At 28.5% G+C, this 10790-nt stretch overlaps 1 long non-coding RNA gene and 1 pseudogene across 1 annotated transcript; both read left to right on the top strand.

Annotated features, from left to right (window-relative positions):
* The first annotated feature begins 677 nt into the window (after window positions 1-677).
* Window positions 678-2814, top strand: LOC123274721 (annotated as a pseudogene).
* Window positions 2815-3005: 191 nt separating this feature from the next.
* On the top strand, window positions 3006-9397 carry LOC123274722. Its single transcript, XR_006511562.1, has 3 exons — window positions 3006-3053; window positions 3119-3249; window positions 9190-9397. It is a non-coding gene; the product is annotated as an uncharacterized LOC123274722 (long non-coding RNA).
* The last annotated feature ends 1393 nt before the right edge of the window (window positions 9398-10790 follow it).

The following is a 10790-nucleotide window of genomic DNA, read 5'->3' as shown; positions in this document are numbered from 1 at the left end:
GCAGTAATAAATAATAAAAATTTAGCTCAGACTAGAAATTTAAACTGTGTATGTGACAGGAAAATTGCTCGAAAAAATAATCCTACCAGAATAAATTTTTTTTATCATCTGAAATAAACACTAAAAATTTTTCCAATTTATATGAGCGTTCAATTCACTGTCGTCAAGCCACTAAACCATAGCAGAGTTGAATGTTTTTTATTATTGTGTTCTTTATATTTTATTTTAATGACATAAAATTTATGTCACTTCACAATTTTTTAATGTTTTCTAACTAACAAATTTGTTTTAAAAAATTGTTTAAAAAAAATTGCATTTTTTATTTTTTAAAATTAATACATGTCAATTTTTTATAACTTCTTTTGTAATAATTTAATTGTTAAAAAAAATTGTTAAAATTATCATCTATCTACTAAATTAATTTTCATTTTATATTAATCGGTAGTGAAAAAATATTCGTTTTGGTATTTAATATGGTCGAGATCCGAACTTCTCGTTGTATTAGACCTATCGACTCTTCGACTGATCGATTATGTGAGGATCATTTGTGTACAGTAGTATCGATTGTGACCAATCGAATATAATCAGCTGACAGGCTGACAGGCCAATTAATTGTTATTAAAAGAAGAACACATATTTATACCAAATGTTTATTATTTAAATGATTAAAATGATAAATTTCATTTAAAAATATTTTATTGAACATGATGGTAAGTGATCAATAAATTTTCAGTTGCGTATTTTATACATATTTCATCCTAACCTAAAAAATAACTGTGTTTATTTTTTATTTCTTTACTTAAAATACTTGTACTTTAAAGATTTTTAGTTACAATAATTAATTAATTAAAAAGAAATTTTGTGTAAATTCTAAAAAAGATTATTGAAAGTAAACTTTGGTAATACTTTTATAAATTTCAACTATTGAAAGAGAAAAAATTTTACTGTTTTTTTTATTTATCACGACTCAAAAAATTATAGGTAAATCATTATACAAAGCATAATTTAGTGCAGTTCTTTAATATCAATTATAGCTTGGAACTAAATAGGTTAATAAATATAATTTATACATATAAAATTTTTAATTCATTTAATTTATTGTTACAGCTTTGCCGACAAATAATTTTTCACGTTAAAATGTGTGACTTGTACATGATTCCCAAGGATGAAGACTTTAGTTTTGATCCCGAGACCAAGAGAGCTTCTGGTATCACTGCTATTTGGGTGGCGAGAAACCGTTTTACTGCTCTGGATCGAGGATACTCACTGGTGATTAAAAATCTTAAAAACGAAGTTACAAAAAAAGTTCAGATTCCCAACTGCGATGAAATATTCAACGCTTCAACTAGCATGCTGCAGCTTCGTGACTCAAACCAGGTCATACTGTTGGACGTTTAGCAGAAACGCCAGCTCGCGGAAGTCAAAATCTCCAAATATCGATACGTAGTATGGTCAAATGATATGTCACACGTCGTCTTACTATTAAAGCATACTGTAAATATCTGCTATCGTAAATTGGAGCCTGGTACGACTCGGGAGTATTTTATTTACACGACGAGCAACCATATTAAGTACGCGATTAACTCTGGCGACCACGGAATCATCCGAACGCTGGACTTGCCGATTTATGTAACGCGTGTCAAGGGTAAGCAAGTCTACTGTTTACACCGAGAATGTAGATCCAGAATCCTGAGAATCGACCCTACTGAGCATAAATTTAAGCTTGCTTTAATTAATAGGAAGTATAAGGAAGTTTTGCAGATGGTAAAAACTGCTAATTTAGTTGGACAATCCATTATAGTATACTTACAGCAAAAAGGCTACCCAGAAGTGGCTCTTCACTTTGTAAAAGACGAAAAAACTCGTTTTCGACTTGCTTTGGAGTGCGGAAACATCGAAGTCGCTAGATCTCTAAATCAAAAATCTTGCTGGAAGAGTCTCGCTCAAGCTGCTTCGTTGCAATACAACCATCAGATCGTCGAGATGAGTTACCAGCGGACAAAGAACTTTGAGAAGTTTTCGTTCCTCTACTTGTCCATTGACAACTTGGACAAACTGAAAAAGATCACAAAGATCGCTGAAATCCATAGAGACGTCTCAGCTCAGTATCAAGGAAGTCTTTTGCTCGGAGATATCTATGAACACGCAAAAATCCTGAAAGAAGCTGGACAAGTTTCCTTGGCCTAAAACTGGGCTCCCTGCTGTTGATTTTCAATTGACGGAGTTGGTCCAACGCTTACCAGCTGACAACCGGCGGTAAAAATACAGAAGCTATTGAAAAATTGCAGGATATCCTTCTGAGCGTTTCTTTGTTGGTTGTTGACACTAGACAGGACATTATTGAGGCTCAGCAACTGATACAAATTTGCCGTGAGTACATTCTCGGTGTGAAAATGGAGAGCGGGCGTAAAAATGCTCCTAAAGCAACACTCGCCGAGCAAAAACGAGTCTGCGAGATGGCTGCGTACTTCACCCACTACAATCTTCAGCCAGTTCATCAAATCTTGACCCTAAGAACAGCTGTTAATTTATTTTTTAAGCTAAAGAATTATAAAACCACTGCTTCGTTGGCCAGACGGCTCCTTGAATTAGGATCAAGAGCTGAAGTTGCTCAACAAGTCAGAAAGATTCTTCAAGCTTGTGATAAGAATCCAGTAGACGAACACCAACTGCTGTATGACGAGCAAAATCCGTTCTCGTTATGTGCTTCAACTTACACGCCAAGGCATCTACTCGCTTGATGACGTTTACATTAGCAAAGTCAAATTTTTAAAAAAGCCAAGATTTGAACCTAATAAATTACTTGAGTTATACGGCAATGGTGAAAGCAAGACCAGCGAACCTGGTGAGGTTGGATAAAAGGTTGACAGACCCGAAGGCTACGAACCAACAGTTCAAGCATCAGTTTATATAAATAGTAATCCATCAAATTTTGTTAATATTCAAAATATGAGTTGAATACTCATGACTGTTGGTTAATCATAAGAATTCAACATTTGTGAAAGATTTACCAACATCAAAATTCCTCGTGAAATGTTTTCATCAGAAAATGTGTACGTTTATATCTTAGAGTAATTATGAGTATTGAAAGAAAAAAACTTGAATTTTTTTTTTCCAGGATAGAAAATGGAATCATGCCTGTGGACACTTGTAGGTCCTTAAATTATTCCTAAATAATATTGATTGGCACTGGTGACTGTCATTAAAATATTGCCGTTTGATCATGATAATTTAACACAAAATAATATGGTAAATATAATTAAGTTTTCATAATTATAAATTTTTAAGAATCATGGTGCAAGTACTTAACCTACAAAAAAGAATTTATTACAGTGAGTAGAAAAATTTTTATTCAAAGTTTAACTAAAATTCAGCGAGTAGAAAAATTGTTATTCAAAGGTTAACTAAAATTAACAAATAAATTATACTTACATACATATATTAATTTTTTAATTCTATTGCATGCAGTTACTCGATGAACTGGCTCAAAACATAGTAAATTATGATGCGATACGCCATAAAGATAAATAAAAATTAAGTTTAATTTTGTCAAAAACGATTTATTTACTGGAAAAAAAATTAGGAAAACGGTTGACCCTAAAGGCCATCCCTGCAACTTCCCGCTAATTTCATACTTAAGCACTTAAAATTGCATTTATTACGTTTTTGAGCTCCTCGAGCTCAAAAATATAATTTTCGTATCATTCTGAGCTCTCCGAGCTCAAAATTTTGGTAGAAGTTTAATAAAACACTATTTTTTGAATTTTCAAACCGCAATAACTTTTGAATGAATGATTCGATTTTCACGAAGTTGACGGCATTCGACGCAGTTTATTTAACCTCATAAAAAATCTTTACGCTTAAATTGATCGAATTCGGGATTTCGAAGGAATTCCGAAAAAACACTTTTTTCGGTTTTCTTTCGTCAACGATAACTCACGAACGAATCAACCGATTTCGACCGGCTTGGCAGCAATAAACGTGGTTTTTTGATGTTGAGAGATTATTAGTTTTTGGAATTGATCGGTAGAGCCGTTTAAAAGTTATTCCAAAAATCCCACATTAAAAAAATTTTTTTTTTTGAGATTTTCTTAAGATTTCTCAAAATCTATCGGTCCAAATTGTATTCAAAATCTAAGTTTGATCAAACCCTTTCGAATGGCTCCAACCGCGATTAAATCGGCCCAGCCGTTTAAAAGTTATGAGAGGTTCACATACACACACACACATACATACATACAGACACGGTGACATCACCGCGGGAATGGTCAGGGAAGCTTCCTAGGACCTCAAACCGTCGAGATCTGATAAAAACTCAATTTTCGAAAAACGCGGTAAAAACAGTAACTTCCCGATTTTTGAAAATTTTCAATTTTCTTAGCGGGAAGTTGAAAGTTTGTAACAGTAACAACATAATTTTTATAATATTTTTACTTAATTTGTTAATCAACACAAAAAATGCATTAGAGAGAAATTTTCAACACAGAAAATTATTTTTAAGAAAAATTTTTGAGCCAAAACATCTCAACTTAAGTAAATTAAATTTTATTTTATAATTTTTCTCTTTTATTCAAGAAGATAATTCTCTTCAAAAAAATTCTGGTTTTAAAAATTTTTTACTTCAGTCGATTATTTCAAGTGAAAACTTCAACCATCAATCTTCTAATTCAACAAATTTATTACATGGAAAATATTTTGTATAGCTTCATTGTTCTCAGTCTGATATATAGTAAATAGTCTAGTCGAGAAGTTAATTTCCTGCGAAAAATAGTTACAAGTCTTCTAAAAATATGGTTGATGGCAAACGATCCGGAATGGCATCTAGAAAAAGACTTTTTTTGGATTTTTACTGGAAAAGAAATTTACAATTGTTATTAACAAAAAAACCGTTAAAAAAATTAGAATTCTGGTTTCATCTAGACACTTCAAGTAATATGATTCCGCGGTAATAAAAGTTGTATCACCACTTGTTAAAAAGTTATTCAATTGTTAATTGTCAATTTTTTTACGGGTTTGTATTGTCATAAAAGGCGGTATGAAAGTTTAAATAATTAATCTTTAAATTTTTTGTTTCTTGGAGTCCTTTTCAAAAACATACTCAATGAGATGGCGCTATAAAAGTTTATGAAATATTTTTAGTTCATTAATTATTGATTTTTGAAAAAACAAAAAAATTAAAAATTTTAGTAATCCATGATGTTAATAATGTCCTTGTAGATTTAAATTAAAGATGAATATCGGGAAAAAAGGACCACCATATCGCGTGCCAAATGCAAAAAGGGCGCATAGCTACAGATTAGTAGGGATCCATGCTAAAAGGGCGCATAAAAAATTTTTTTTTTGCCATTCTTCTTAGAATCGCTCAAAATACAAAGATCTATACAAAAAAAAAATTCGAGTATCCTAAAGCTAAAAGGGCGTAACTCAAGACATGCGCCCTTTTAGCTTTTACAAAAGTAGTACCTAAAGCTAAAATGGCGCATAACAAAAATTCAAGTTTTTATAAAAAATTTGGATAAATACCTTCAAAAGATATAAAATAAAAAATTTAATAAATAAAAAAAAAATTTTTTTTAAGTACTTAAACGACAAAGAAGAAATAATAATTTTAACAAAACTGAAGTAAGCTGACAGCTGTTAATTTTTTTTTAATTTTTGTAACAAGTCAATTACAATTTAAAAAATGCTTCTAAAAATTTTAACTTATAATTTTTTTTAATTTTTACATGTGGAATTTTTTTATTAACTTTTTTTCATAATAATTTGATTGCTGTAAAATTCTAAAAAAAATTTAATCTCTGTCGACTTCAGTGTCATTAATTTTAAGCTATTTTCATACAAGCAATGGATAAATTAATTGATAGAAAACTGGATGGGAATCACACCTAAATAAACTCGTTCTTAATGTATTTTTTTTTCTTTAATGTAAGAATTTGAGAAAAATTTTCAAATAAAAATGAATTGATACAATCACGCGTATTTTGCAATTTTTTTTAAATATTTTTAATTGTAATTTTAAGCATTTTAATGAATTGCTTACAAAAAATTTATAGGCCCTTTTAGATTTAGGTCATAAAATTTTTGAATTCCTAAAGCTAAAAGGGCGCATAATTGGAGACATACGCCCTTTTAGCTTTAGGAAATCAATGCTTCATTTTTAGGCAAAGAATATGTCTACCGGTCAATTGGTGTTAAAAAAGAAAATTATGCGGCCTTTTAGCTTTGCAAATCTAAAAGGGCGCATACTTTGCTATGCGCCCTTTTACCTTTTGGCACGCGAAATGTGGAAAATTCTTTTTATTACTCTTGCCATCGTTTCGTCAAATTTTTTGACTTCTTCAGAGCAAGAATAATAAAAAGAATTTTCCACATATGGTGGTCCTTACTTCCCGATATTCATCTTTAATTTAAATAATGTATGTTAATTAACTATTTTTTTTTTTAATTTTAAGTTATTACTGATTTTATATTATTGTTAGGCATCAAATGATTACTTTTCAAAATTGTTTATAAACAAATGAATTAATTAAATATCTTTGAAAAATTTTTTTTCACCATATTGCTAGCGTAAGAAAATTATGATTTTTAAGAAAAAAATTTTTCTAAAAAACAATATCTTATTGTTTAAATCGTTTTTTTTTATATTTTGATTATTTTAATAAATTATTAAGGAATCGTAGTTTGATTTTAAAAATTATAATTTGCATTTCTCAATATAATGGAAAAAAAAATTTTTTTTGTCAACAATCTATTCATTTATTTATTTGTTATAAACATTTTTTTTTTATTTTAATTTTTTTCTAGAACATAAAAAAATTACAAAAACAGCAACCTGCAACAATATGGCAAAAAAATTTGTTTTCTATTTTTTAAAAAACATCTGGATTTTGGAACACGACTAAGTCCAAGCACTGACTCGATTTGGCAACAAACAAATTGCTGTATCTTTGCAACTATTGCAGATACAGTTTTCGACCTTCAAGTCGCTTCATACAGTATGAGTTAAGCTTTCTTATAAATTTTGAACCTAACGTTTATCGGTTATAGATCTGTAATCACACGCATTTATTTATAAAAATTTGCATTTTCTATTTCTTACAATGCTTATATCTTATAAACAAATAATGTTGTGACAAATATGCTTCAGAACTTTTTTGTTACTTAATTATTAAACTATTCAAATACATTTTTTTTTATATTTTTAACCTCATTTGTTTATGAAATTTTTGAATTTATTTAAATTATTTTATATTTTCACTCTTATTTTTTAGGAAACAAATTGAAAGCAGGAGATTAGAGATTAATCGTAAAAATAACAAGCCATATTTGTAAGAAAAATGATTTTCATTAATTAAAGATGAAAATCATAATATGCAACGTTGTTTGAGTTTATTAATTATTATTATTATCATCACAATAAATTATTTTTTTCTCTTCCGTTTTGGTGAAGATTGATAATCTGATTTTGGTGTGAAAGCGATTGAATCATCTAGAACTTCGTTAGCTTGATGGTCAGTCGAAATGTCATTCTCATTATTATCACTTTCATTATCATCACTGTTAGAACCATAATAAATAAAATCATGAGATTGACTTTAACAATATAATAAACAGCAAAAATTTATAGTTTCAAAAAAATGCGGGTAATTACAGAACTATATTGTTGCAGGTTGCTGTTTTTGTAATTTTTTAATGTTCTAGAAAAAAATTAAACTAAAAAAAAAATTGTTCATAATAAATTGTTAAATAAATAAATGAATAGATTGTAAACAAAAAGATATTGTTTTTAAGAAAAATTTTTTTCTTTAAAATCATAATTTTCTTACGTTAACAATATGGTGAAAAAAAATTTATCAAAGATATTTAATTCATTAGTTTATAAAAAATTTATAAACAAATTTGAAAAGTAATGATTTGATGCCTAACAATAATATAAAATCAGTAATAACTTAGAATTTAAAAAAAAAATCATTAATTAACACACATTATTTAAATTGTTAATTCTTTTGTTACTTCAAAAATTAATAATTAATGAAATAAAAATATTCCATAAACTTTTATAACGCCATCTTGTTGAGTATGTTTATAAAAAGGGCTCCAAAAATAAAATTTACAGATTAATTATTTAAACTTTTATACCGTCTTTTATGACAACACAAACCGGTAAAAATATTGTTAATTAACAATTGAATAACTTTTTTAAAAATGGTGATGCAACTTTTATTACCGCGGAATCATATTGTTTGAAGTGTTTAGATGACACCAGAATTTTTTCAAATTTTTTAATTCATATTTTATTGCATAAAAAAAATTATTTAAAAACTACGCTCACTACAGTGACAGCGCGCGCATGCCAAAACTGCCACGCGGAAGCCGATTTTCAACGTTAAATTAAAATTATAAATATTAGAGCTGCAACTCCGGGATTCGAGAACTTTTTTACTGAAATTTCCTGCTCTTTTAGGAACTTTTTGAATATTTGAGCTATCACGTATACTTTTTGAGATTTTGCCAAAAAGCTGGATGACTAGTTTTTTAACGGTTTTTTGTTAATAACAATTGTAATTTTCTTTTCTAGAAAAAATCCAAAAAAAGTATTTTTTTAGATGCCATTCTCGATCGTTTAAGCCATCAACCATATTTTTAGGAGACTTGTAACTATTTTTCGCAGGAAATCAACTTCTCGACTAAACTACAAGCAACGATGGAAAAAAAACTGTATTTATGGTTCTATCTTTAAAAATTTTCAAATTTTTTTTAAATAAAGTAGATAAGTATACGAAAGGATATCTTCTAAAATTAGTTAATGGTATTGACTTTATAGTGACTTGAGAAAATATTTAAATAAATTTTTTATTTGCTCTCAGATATTTTAACATTTTTTATTCGTTAACTTGATTCTGATGTCTGTACTGAGAAAATTTACAGTTGTGTTACTAATTATAACTTCGCGAATTGAGTAAAAATGCTATAGCATTTTTAGTCATTATAATGACTAACATTGCACAAATTTCTTGCTCAGCTTCTTGTCATTATCACTTATTCTAAAAACTACAGCTGTCTTAACATCTAAGTTCATGAAGTTTTTTTAATATATTATATTAGATATATCTATGATTAAAATTATTTCTCAAACCCAATTACTGATCCGTTAGAATATTAATCAATATTTATTTCTTTATATTATAGATTCCACAGGATTATTTAAAAAATGGAGTAGACAACGTAAACGTTTAAATGGCTCAAGATGTTTATCTTATTATTCAACAAGAGGCTGGAAACGATTGGACCAAAATCGTGTCAGAAACTATTAATGAAGTTTACGGATCTGAAATAAAAAACTTCTCTGCTCGTGGACGATATTCAACTAGTCGGCCAAAAATTAATGCCAAGTTATTCAATAACTTATGATTAAATTAAATAAAAAATTTATATTGTGTTAGATGGGAGTAGTGTATTCACAGTCTTGTCGTACTAAATAAATTTCTTTTGCAAATCACTAGTAGCAAGGTTTACTGTACATGCTATTACAAATTGTCTTACAAATTGGAGTATAGACTATGAACTTCTTTTACACCATATCATTTTACCTAAATATATTTATTGATAGAACATAATAAAAAAATAAATATATTTAGATTGTTGTATTGTTATATGTAAGCTTCTCATAACTATTGAACGGCTTGACCGATTTGGACAAAATTTACGGCAATCGAAAGAGTTTCTTTGCCCTTAGATATTTTATATTATTTGAGGTAATTCGGACTTGAAGATTTTGAGAAATGTGAAAAATAAAAAATTTGAAAGACAGTTTTTTTTTAATAACTTTTTAACGGCTCTACCGATCGATTCCAAAAACTAACCAGCACTTAAGCATAAAAAACTGCATCGATCGCCATCAACACGATCAAAATCGGTTTATTCGTTCGTGAGACATCGTGAACGAAAAATTTAGGAAAAATGTTTTCGATTTCAGGAGATAATTTCTAGAACTCAAAAAACCACGTCGATCATCGCCAAGAACGTCGAAATCGGTTGATTGGTTTGTGAGTTATCGTTGTTGAAAAAATTCGGAATAAGTTAATTTTTTTAATTTCTCCAAAAATTTCGATCTAATCAATTCATATTCAGTAGTAAATCATAGAATTCAAAAAACTGCGTCTAATGTTGCGAATCGCGTAAAAATCGCTTTATCCATCCAAAAATAATTGCAGTTTGAAATTTCACAAAATAGTGTTTGATTAAACTCCTACCAGAGTTTTGAGCTCGGAGAGCTCAAAATGACATGAAAATTATATTTTTGAGCTCGAAGAGCTCAAAGACGTCATAAGTACAACTTCAAGCGCCTAGGTATGAAATTAGCGAGAAGTTACGGGATGGCCTTCAGGGTCAACAGTATTCCTAATTTTTTTTTTTATTCTGCTTGTTTTTACGACGAATTTATGATAAAAAATGACAGGAAAAAAAACAAAGATTTCGATAGCTTCTTTGCCTTCAAAAGTTGGAAAAAATTTTGGCTCTCTTGTTTTTGGATAAAATTTCTATTTTATCTTTTTTTGATATTTTTGATATATATTTTTTTGAAAAGTACATAATCAAACGAACAATTAAAAAAAAAAAGTTAAATATCACAATTTTCTAAAAAATTTATAAATTTTTTTGAAAATTTTTTAAAATTGTGATAATCAACTTTTTTTTTAATTGTTCATTTTTTTATGTATTAAAAAAAATATATCAATAAAATCAAGTAGAAATTTCGTTCAAAAAAATTAAAATTTAAATGGTGGACC

This window comes from Cotesia glomerata, unplaced genomic scaffold (assembly GCF_020080835.1).
Source record: "Cotesia glomerata isolate CgM1 unplaced genomic scaffold, MPM_Cglom_v2.3 scaffold_64, whole genome shotgun sequence".
In the NCBI taxonomy this organism is placed as follows: Eukaryota; Metazoa; Arthropoda; class Insecta; order Hymenoptera; family Braconidae; genus Cotesia; species Cotesia glomerata.
This window is presented reverse-complemented; position numbering and strand designations above follow the sequence as displayed.